At 34.5% G+C, this 11,563-nt stretch overlaps 1 protein-coding gene and 1 long non-coding RNA gene across 2 annotated transcripts in view; one reads left to right on the top strand and one right to left on the bottom strand.

The window, feature by feature from the left end:
* Nucleotides 1-11,563, top strand: part of LOC149803406 (zinc finger MIZ domain-containing protein 1-like) — a 410,193-nt gene that overhangs the window by 93,297 nt on the left and 305,333 nt on the right. The window lies entirely within an intron of this gene.
* Nucleotides 1-11,563, bottom strand: part of LOC149803408 (uncharacterized) — a 33,037-nt gene that overhangs the window by 2,739 nt on the left and 18,735 nt on the right. Inside the window, exon 2 of the long non-coding RNA XR_016420215.1 lies at nucleotides 433-739. This is a non-coding gene — a long non-coding RNA (uncharacterized LOC149803408). The remainder of the gene's footprint in view (nucleotides 1-432; nucleotides 740-11,563) is intronic.

Here is an 11,563-nt window from a genome sequence, read left to right as displayed (position 1 = left end):
GTACATATTCCTAATACCATTATACTAAACAATATCACAACAATCAGATGCATTTCTTTACATTACAACTCATACAAAGTACACAAATGCTCTGATATATCCATACTTCCATAGTAACTAATTTTACACACTTCAACCATTTTCCAAATTCACAATTCAAGCATGTGTAAATTCTAACATAGCACATGAATAAATGTACTGTTTTACTATGAAGTAACCTAACAGCAAATTACAACATTAATTCTGACCACAAGCTAACAATCTACATAATTATCTACATAATACTCAAGCCCATTTCTCAAATACGCATGTAAATGAAACTCTTCAAATTCTATATACTGAACAATGCTAGTAATTAAGTATACATACTCCAAATAATTACAATTACAATGCCATAATATTATGCAAAAATCAAGCAAATAACTCACTGACCTTTTTGAAGCTTTGTCTTTCCTTAGAGTTTGTTTCGAAGTTTTACCCCCAAATTATGAGTGGCTTTCTCTGAGTAATCCTATTTACTCAGCAATCTTCCCAGGAGAACTACTGACCTTTTATGAAGGTTATAATTCTGATCTAAATTGTAAGCACATCCTCTATCTCAATTCTGATTGGATATCACTGTGGACCGGTCCAGTCGAACTTAGCAGATAGTGTCCCTTTTGCTGTCTGTCAGAGTGGGGACAGATGAGAACACGCCTCGTTCACTCCCCACAGGCTTCCATCTAATCTTAGGACTAAGCTGTAATACATAGGTGAAAAGTCGTGTGATCTAACGCCTGTGCAGATTCAATATTCTGGTCTTCTGGCTGGTGACAGTAAACTTACGTAAGAGCTTAACTTTAGACTGTGGCAATGTTTAGACATCAAACACATGGCTGCAGCAATTATACGTCTTATTACCTGGGCTTAGCAAATGTGAAACCACCCCAACCCATAAATTTCATATAATACCATAGGCATTCATAACTGAAATCACTGTCCTTATTATATTTTATATGATGACATAGGCTTTCATAATTAAAATCACTGCCCCACCTTCCTTCCATTACAGATTAATGTGAAAAATGGATTACATACAAATAGATTTCAGATAGCCCATGTCTTCTAAAAGAATTGCTTTTAAAGCATAAAATCATCATATACTGGTATGCAAGATAAATTTCTTTCACCTATTTTATAACATGTTACACAATTACATTTTATGTAAATATTAATGCAAAAGGAAGGATGATCCAAAGAATGTCAGACACCTGTTTCTAGAGGAGGTAGGTTGGATAGAAACTCCAGCCTTTGTTTGTCGTACCATATTTAATGTAATACATGAATTGTGGACCTGTTTATGCAAGCTTAAATCTTGCCCTAAAAATAATACAGACTTATTAGTCATATACAGTACCCTTGTTATGTAGGGTTCCTGGGTGACCAGGTAGTCTAAGGGACCTGTCTTTGCAGATCATTCATATTACACCTATGTCCACACGGGTTAGAGTCTTAGCTCAACCAACATGGGTATGTGAGCAACTTGCCATTTGCTTCCAGCGGGTCAGTGGTTCTTCCTGGGGTTTTCCTCTACCCAATATACTGGCCGCCACCAAACCCTATCATTTATATATACATGCTTGGAAAGTTAGCTCCCATTGTTCCGAGTGGTCTAAAGCGCTCTTCGTTATGGATCACTGCCATCTCACCTCTGTCTGTGGCAGTTCGAGTCTAAGATTCAGCCAATGTGGGCATGTGCGAAAGCTTGCCAGTAGCTTCTCGTGGGTCGGTGGTTCTTTCCGGGGTTTTCCGGGTTCTTCCTCCACCATTAATACTGGCCACCATGTATAGCCTATCATGCTGAAAAATGGCGTTAAACCCCACAACAACAACAACAACAACAACAAAGCTCCCATAGTGTATGCTGGGAGCTTTCCAGTGAGGAGAGGAGATACATATTCTCTGTTCCAATATGGTTATGCTGAAAGAAACTCTTGCATGATCTGTTTTCGAGACTGTTTTAATTCACACAATTAATTATAACAAAGACACTATTCATGCATGGTATTAAGGTGCAAGATGACCATGATGTTCATACAGGTTTTAGCTGTTTCATTTTTCTCATGATTCTCAAAAGCAGCTGGCATTTTATAATCTGCTTTTGTGTGAAGTTGAATCATACTTTGACAGTTGCTTGATATTCATTTGGAATCATTTATTTGACATTAGCTTCCAGAAGCACTTGCTCAAAATCAGCATTGCAAGAGAACTTCCAAATTAATTACTCATTATGTTTTGGTTAAAGTTTCCCCCATTGTCAGTAACACTGAGCTTAACTGGGCTTAATTTACCCTCCCTCAGACAGATGCACTTGAATAGGTCTATCAACAATTGCCTATCTTTCTAACAGATGTATCATAATATTTATGTTCAGCAGGAATGTGTTTCCCTCTCTCTCTTTCTCTTTCTTATTTCTACAGTTGTTGCTGCTGCTGCAGGTTTAGAGGGCAAAATTTTTCTCTGAGATCTCTTTCAGCTGTCATTCCAGAAACTACCATAGTAATTCGTTTGTTGGTTACTATATGAAGTTCAAGTTTGAACTTTAGTGTAGTGTTTATTTACATGCAAAAAGTTGAAAATATAGACTTTTCTAGTAAACCTGCCTAGTAAACAGCACTTCCCTAGTAAACAGCACCAGACTGACTTTCAGAATTGTTTTATTTCAGTTGTAGAATTGTTATATGTGCCCCATTACAGATCATGTAGACTTATCCAAGCATGATTAACAGTTGTTATATGTGTTCCATTACAGATCATTTTGGCTTCATCCAAGCATGATTACCAGTTGTTGTATTTGTTCCATTACAGATCATGTTGGCTTCATCCAAGCATGATTACCAGTTGTTGTATGTACCCCTTTAAAGATCTTGTTGGCCTCTTTCAAGCATGATTAACAGTCTTTTTGTAAGATAGGTACACCTAGTTTATCAGTCTGATTAATAAGTTGGAGTCAAATTGTTTATTCCTTGTTTTCATAAATGTGAAAGCTGTAGTCTGATTGTTGAATCAAATAGTCAACACAACATGCCTCGAACTGGTGTCCATCAGCTTTCCATTGTGTTGCAGATCTTAATTGTAATCAGATTGGATAGTTTACAAGCTAGCTTCCTACCCATATATAAAATATGGCCATTGACGGAGAGTTAAACAGACAGGGAGGTCAATCAGATAGAAACACATAGACTTACGTATAGAAAAGATAGACAGACATATTTTGTTAGGTTAGGATATACTTAACAAAGGGACCGATATGTATTAATGGACATTGTTGTTCACAACAAAAAATATGTGCTGTAATTAAACTGATCATATGAAATATAATTGTGCATCTTTTAAGGCCTAAATTTTGGTCAAGGAAGATCTCTTGCAAGCCTAATAAGAATGTGCTGGTAGATTAGGGTCTATTTTGCTAGCTTTACTCATTAGTTCTAACAAATTGCAAAGACCAGGGTCTGCTGCAGCATTATGGGTTAGCAGATTTAGACCTGTATAGTTTGCAGTTAGATCTGACTTTATCATTTATTGTCTGGTCTTTTTTTTATTCTCTTGTATCCATTTTTTTAAAACTTTTGTCATATACCAGCTAGTTTTGATAATAAAATACACTTTTGCATTTTTAAATTATTTGAGTAACAAGAAATTCTAAATGTCATACTGAATTGTGAGAACAACATGAAATTCATCATATGTTAACATGAAACTAAGAAGTTAGAGATGTATTGGGATATTTTTGTTTCGGGACTTACATGGAATGTATCACATACCCATTTAACCTTATATTACTGATCCAGCATTTGGTACAGATCTTCTGTCAATATTTCTGTATCAGTGACTTGGATTGGGACTGTTTTGCTGTTTTCTTTGATGTCTCTATATCAATATTCTTCAACACACTGAATTGAACAATTATAAATCCCAATTTATTTTCAGTTTCATTCACATTAGAAAACTAAAAATGTTTACAATGCATTAGAGAGGGGATATATAACAAATACAAAACAGCCATTGTGTTTTGTCTTGAGAATAGAAGCTCAGTGTGCTAGACTTGCATCCAAAAGGGTATCATGGCCTGAATCCTATCATCTGATGGTCCTGGTTCAGTTACCATAGCTACCACTTTACTCCAATTGCCCTGGCACTACTACTTTGTTCCAATTGCCCTGGCACTATTACTTTATTCCATTTGCCCTGGCACTATTTCTTTACTCCAGTTGCCTTGGCACTATTGCTTACTCCAATTGCCCTGGCACTATTACTTTACTCCAGTTGGCCTGGCACTATTACTTTACTCCAATTGCCATGGCACTATTACTTGCTCCAATTGCCATGGAACTAACTAACCTAATCATGTTGCTGTGCCATAAAACACCAAACTAACCAAATCAGAGTAGGGGGAATGATCTTGTGTGATATGGCTTATGAATACATAACAGCATCAACATATTGCTATGCCATATTGGACTCGTTTTCACTGACTCAGAACAAAATGCATAAGTAGCCTAATGTATACATAATACTGTGACATTGGTGGTGATAGACATCCCCAATGAGTAAGTTTGTACCTATAATTTTAACTACAGGTGCCATACTCAAAAATGCAGGGCCATATTATCCAAAAGGCACAGAAGGCACTGTGCCTAGGGCCTATGAAAACATGTTACAGAAAAGTGTAAATACCAAGAAGCAGTTCATGTCAATGTCAATTATTTTATTAGGGCCTACAAGGACATTGCTACAGTCATGCTATAATGTCTTGAGCACATGAGCTATTTTCAATAACATCACTCAAACTTTGCTCTAAGGTAGAACATCTGAGATTAATCTTACAGATGATATGTGCAGCACATATTTTTGACTCACTTACATAGGCATTTGGTGTTATGTGTATCTCTTTTCTTCTGACAGAGGTGTTAATATAGATTTGTGTTGAAGTTTCATTGAAAAGGTTTGTAAGGTAGACAGGGGCTTTATAAATCATGGCACTGATGAGGGGAACACTTGTCACATTTTTACTGATGTTGAAAGACTAAAATTTAAGTTTCTAATTTTAGAAAAGAAAAAGATATTGGAGCCTCAAGTCTGTTCCAACGCTTTGATTTTCATCTGCAGAGCAATTTCATCAATTAAGAAAGCAAAGAAGACATTTAATTGTACTGAATTGTAGCACTTGTTCAGTCTGTAATTAAACTTGTTTTATACTCTTGCAGGAATATCAACAGACATTGGATATGAATGGCATTTGAATCTGGTCTGCAGAGCAGATTGAGGCATGCCAAGCAATACTAGCATGCCTGTTAAAACAAACTTGTACTTTCATGTTCACTTAGCAAGTCTGCTTTTGTGGAAACAGCTGAAGGCTGACTGACTGTAGTACCACCATGAAAGACATGTTTATTTCTTCTCTCAGTAACTCTTACAACTCTTAATACATATAACATAGCTCTGTCATCTCCAAATGTTGCAGTGTGTGTGATCTGTCATGTTAGCATTGGATTGTTCATCTGCCTTTGATCTGTCATCTCATTGCAAGATGATTGCAGCATTGAGCATGTGATAAGTAATTTAAAGCACAACACTGAATAGTGCTATATCTGTCATTAAAGCGAATGTTTCATATATGTACAGTATAATCTGTCATTGTTTTCACTGAAAATGTAATGTCAAGATTCTGCAAAGGATCTATACACATGGTTAATACAATTTAGCAGGTTACATGTATTTACCTATATGTTCAGTGCTTGCTGCTAAAAAATACTTGTCTCATATGATTGACATAGGCTATTTTCTTTTTGAATTGTATAATTATTGTAATTACATTTGGACTTGTTTTAGCCTCATTCATTGACATTATCTATTTATCCAAAATAGCATGGACTATATTGTTGTACCTTCTAATTTCTCTTGAAACTGCTTTGGCAGAAGATAATAATAATAAAGACTTTATTTAGAGAAGGTAACTCAGTTAGTTACAGAACTAATCTACCTTGAGGCCTTCTATCTGTTATGTAAAATATATACAGTATATACAACATGATGTGAAGAATCTGGCTCGACACTAAATAATTTTGTGATTTTAAAAATCAATGTATCAAGCCTGGAACATATGCACAGGCATCTGTGAACATATAAACATATATAAAATATCTTTCAGCATTGAAAATTCAACTGTGAAAATGATGCAAAATTACAGAAAAGCAGGCAGTATTTATTGTTCCTGAACTGTTCAATTGTCTAAAGATTTCATCCATTAGAGACATTGATTATGAAAAGAAGAAATGCTAGGAGCCTGCCTTATGTCACTGGGAATGTTGTTCCATCCCAGTGGACCAGTATTTTGAAAACTTTTTTTAAACAATTCCTTCTTTGGCCTTGGTATAATGTAATTTTTACTTCTTATGGACCTTAAATTTGGAGTACCATCAGCATCTCTTTGGTGATAGATATTGCTTAGATATACAGGAATGGCTCTTCTGAATACTTTATACATAATTTGGCCTTTCTAAGAACATGTGTTGTTAAAATCTTTACATTATTCATTGGGGGCCCAGAGTGGCCGAGTGGTCTAAAGTGCTTTTCATTATGGATCACTGCCATCTCACCTCTGTCTGTGTGGGTTCAAATCTCGGATTCGGCTAATGTGGGTATGTGAGAAAGCTTGCTAGTAGCTTCTCATGGGTCGGTGGTTCTTTCCGGGGTTTTCCCGGGTTCTTCCTCCACCATTAATATTGGCCACCATGTGTAGCCTATCTTGTGCTGAAAAATGGCATTAAACCCTACAAGAATACATTATTCATTGCATCCATGAAATTGTCCTACATTGATCTAGAATTAAATGGCAAGCCCTCTTTTGGAGTCTTAAAAGTGTTGTTATGTTTGAATTTGAAGTATTATCCCAAATTGCATTACAATAGTCCAGATATGGCTGAATATAATCTTTATACTGAAGAGGAATGTATCTTTAGATTTTCATCAGTAGCCAAAGATAATAATGAACCTTTTATGAAACATGTTTAATGTGAATAGACCAAGTAAGATTGTTATCTACGAATACAACAAGAATTTTATCATGAGAGGTCATATTAAGGCCCACATTGTCAAATAGAACCTGGAGTTTATCGCTCATTTTTGTTGTGTTGTAACTAGTAGGGCTTTCGTTTTATCTGCATTTATGATCATACTGTTTTCCTTGCATCATATTTGAAGTCTGTTGAGAGCATCTTGTAAGTTATTTTCAAGTACTGTTTTGGTTTTACTGATCTCAGACAGTGTACTATCATCTGCATAGAGGTCAGTGCAAAAAATTGAAGTTCCAATTTTAAGAGGTAAGTCATTGATAAATAGATTGAATAACAGACATCCAAGGATAGTGCCCTGTGGTACTCCACAGTTAATATTTTTACTTTGAGAAAAGTTGACCATTTAAAGATACTTTTTTGCACTCTATCAGTTAAATAAGAAGTACACCAGTTTAGAGAGTTTTCACTGCATCAATAGATTTTTAGTTTTTCAAGCAAAATTTCATGGTCTACAAGATCAAAAACTTCACATAGTGATCTCTTTGGTGGCTATATACATGTCTGGTTGTATATCCATCTGCATGATGAATTAATCTTAACATTAAACATTATTTTACATTCCCTTTATTTCAGTTCAGTTTTGTCCTGTCCATTTCTAATTCAGAATATTGTTTCAGTACATACTTATCTTTTTATCTAAGTGAATAAATGCCTTCATTATTGAAGCTCATTGATACAGAAAAGATTTTTCAAAATAAAGTTCTGAAAATTGTAAGCTCATAAAACGTGATCTTTCATAACAGCGGTCTTTCAAGACAAGTGGTCTTTCATAACAGTTGTCTCTCAAGACAGGTGGTCTTTAATTTTTGTCTCAAGACAGGAGTCTTTCATAGCAGTTGGCTTTCAAGACAGGTGGTCTTTCATAGCGGTTGTCTCTCAAGACAGGAGGTCTTTCAAAGCTAAGTTGTCTCGCAAGACAGGTGGTCTTTCAAAGCAATTGTCTCTCAAGACAGATGGTCTTTCACAGCTGTTGTCTCTCAAGATAGGTGGTCTTTCATAGCAGTTGTCTTGCAAGACAGGTGGTTTTTCATAGCAGTTGTCCTGCAAGTCATTTGGCCTTTCATAGTTGTGATCTCAAGTCAAGTTATACCATATTAGCAAGCTAACCAATCATGTGATGTGTCACTCATGACAGCATGGAAATGAACATTAGATTATCCATGTGCTGCAATCGGAACAATTTCAATCTTTTGTTACATTTTATCTTTGCAAATTTTACATGGATAGTGAAAATATTTTTTTTAAATGTGGAGGCAGTTTACATTCTATCAAAGGATGCTAAAAATAATTGTTTGCAAACTGATCTTAAGGAAGAAATTAATGTGTCATATATGGATAAGAGCATGAAAACTATGCATGTTTGGTTTCATTTAAATTTCAGGCCAATAAGTAATTAAAAAAAACATTGCTGAGAAAGATTTTTGTTATTTTAATATCTTTTTAGATTGGGTGCTGATGTTGGCCGATAAATCAGCCCTTCACCCGTGATGACATTGATTTTCAGGTGAGGGGCTGATATCACCTATTCATTAAAAGCTGCAATTATCTGCATCAAAATTTGGCTGTACACATTGGTGTACATGTTATACACTTACCAGTGTTTCTTGTGGCTGTACAGCTACCATCAGCTGTAGAGTTCTTTTGGTGACATGTACATTATATTTCTGGAGCATATCATATGTTTGGTGACTTGTAAATCCACCTGGAATAGCACAATTATCTGTGGCCATTTTGAATTTCATGCTTGATATGGCTGTTACCAATTACTGGTATGTGTCTAAAGTGGATGCAGGTTTGTTCTGGAATGATTTGCATGCAGCAAAATTGCACATTTTAATGAACAGGTCACATCAGGCGTAGATATTGTCCATCACTATCAACACAGGTTTTGGGAGGGGGATGTGTATTTATCAGACTAGTACTGACAGAGAAACCCAGTCTGAAATCTTAAATTGGAATACGAAAGTAAAGCAACATTAGTTTGGTGCAAACTCATAAGACAAGAAATGGTTCTAAAAAACATATACTGGTATGCGCTAGTATTATGAGAACCTGGATTTTCAGAGAGTAAGTTAAGCATTGGTGAGGTTACATGTAGTTTAATTTTTGTCACTTGATTAAAGGTGAAACTTGGATCAACATAAAATTTTATTTTTCCAAATCAGTAATTTAAATAAATGACATATTCATTAGCAACATTAATGTTAATCTTGGTCTTCCATAGCAGTTGTGTCTCTTGACAATCATAAACAAAATTAAAAGAGCAGAACCAATACAAAAATATAATTATAAAAATTTTAAGTCACAGACACATGATTGTTTTGAAAGTCTTGCTGAACACTAAGTAAATTTCTTCAGTTTTGATCAGCTGCACATGACATCATTTTTTTCTTCATAAAATGTTCAGTCTTGTTTTATTGATTGCATAATTTTTGGTACACAAGCACTATAAGGATGGATAAGCCACAAACAAGGTTATATGATACACAAGCATAAAATTGATTGCCTATTTCAACACTTTTAAAGTGAGGAGTCAAAATTTTGAATAAAAGATTTGATTAAATATGAACTTATCATCCACTCTCTTCACCTTGTCAAAACACTCAATTTCACACCTCATCTACCTGGATGGAAAGGGTTTTAGGTATGCAATTTAAATTTCAACTTCACCATTAAAATATACCAGTAAATTATAAAATAGAAAATTACTCAATATAACTATTGTCAACAGCAAATAGATTGTAAAGTAATAAATAACTCGTTCTTTTGTTGGTTGTCAGTCAATTTTTCCAATCACTTAAATGTGAGTCAATTATCATACTGCAGACAGGAAATAAAAAGTTATTTATTTCTCACATAAAATGCTCCAGAGAGAATATTTCCTTTTGTTACTATTTTTCTAGCAGGAATGCAAATTGTAAAAGTATTTCTGAATGAAAGAAAAGCCTCTTAATAAATATATTACTTAAACTAATAAAACGGTAAATTTACTGTGATGGTTCTGACGATATTTGATACCAAACTCTGGAATGTTGCTAGCTGAATCTGGTACAGAATTACATTCTGTGCAAAATTTAAATAACCAACTTTCACAATGTGGGCATTTATATTAATTTCCATTATTATTTCTATTGATGTACATTTGAAAAAGTTTTGAAAGTTTCAGAAAATCTGTATACCCTCAAATTACAAATATTTTCCAATGATAAATCCAGGAATCACCTAGTTAGGAATTGGCTAATTGCATAATAGCCCTGATATTAGTAACTCTGGCTCAAGCTGAAATGGGGAAATGTCCACATAATTTTTTTAAAACAAACATTCAACTTTGAGATAATTTTGGGAGTTCAGAACTTCATGCCATCAAAAGCTGCAGAAATGTAGAAAATCAAAGAGGCAGGAATTTTTAACAATTTTAAATTTACAATCATTTCTTGATAAATTATATATTGGTGTGCAATCAACATGTATGGTCTGCTTTAATCTTAATCAAATAATTGTTTCTTAAACAAGATTGTTCTAAAAATATCAAGAATGCATTTTATTTTCCCTTACACTAGAAATGTGTTCAGAGAACAAAGATAAAATTCTATCCCTAAATCACTGAAGGGACCTATGATAGAAGGCGATTGTCTTGCAATGACAGAAGAAGGATGGAAAATAGATGAGGTTCATACTACATGCTACTTCCTGTTTAATTGAAATATCAAAAAAGGAAAATTAAAATAATAACCTATATAGCCTCAGTTATATGGTTTGGATGGGTCACAACCTTCTCTTAGCTAGCTTTTATAGATTCCAATTCATTTTGAATGTAAAGGCTTCAAATATTTGGAAAACATACAAGAGAAGCTGTGTTATAAATACAGTTCCATGTTCATGTTATAAATACAATTCCATGTTCATGTTATAAATACAGTTCCATGTTCATGTTATAAATACAATTCCATGTTTTATTCCAAGTCAGGAGCAAAATCTTGATTGGTATGGCAGATGAATATGTGTCAGCCTGATGACCACAATGTATCCCTACACCATATCAGACTCAGTCTTTCTGAAGTCTGAGTCTCAGAACAAAACATGTAATAGATATGTAGTCATGTAACTGTATTTGTTTAGAAAAAATTAAACAAGGGCAGTAAGAGCTATGAATAACACTAGTGTGACAAAGCAATGCCTTTGAAAATAAAAATGATATCATGAAACTTCTAAAAAAAAATCTCAATCTTAAAATATTTTACAAAACTTTCAAGGACCTTGAAAACATTTTCAGGAAATCAAACCTTTTCATGATTTCTGTAAATACAATGTATTTGGTATACCTGTACATGGTGGGCCTCATCACTACTAAATATATACTCCCTTATGAGTAGACCTAAACTGCAAACAGCACAGACTCAGATCTGCCATCACATAATGCACTGGAAGACCTTGGTCTATGCAGTTTG

The sequence above is a fragment of the Sinohyriopsis cumingii genome, chromosome 3 (genome assembly GCF_028554795.1).
Source record: "Sinohyriopsis cumingii isolate HCF-2022 chromosome 3, ASM2855479v2, whole genome shotgun sequence".
NCBI lineage: Eukaryota > Metazoa > Mollusca > Bivalvia > Unionida > Unionidae > Sinohyriopsis > Sinohyriopsis cumingii.
The sequence above is the reverse complement of the archived record's forward strand: the minus strand, read 5'-3'. Positions and strand labels throughout refer to the sequence as shown.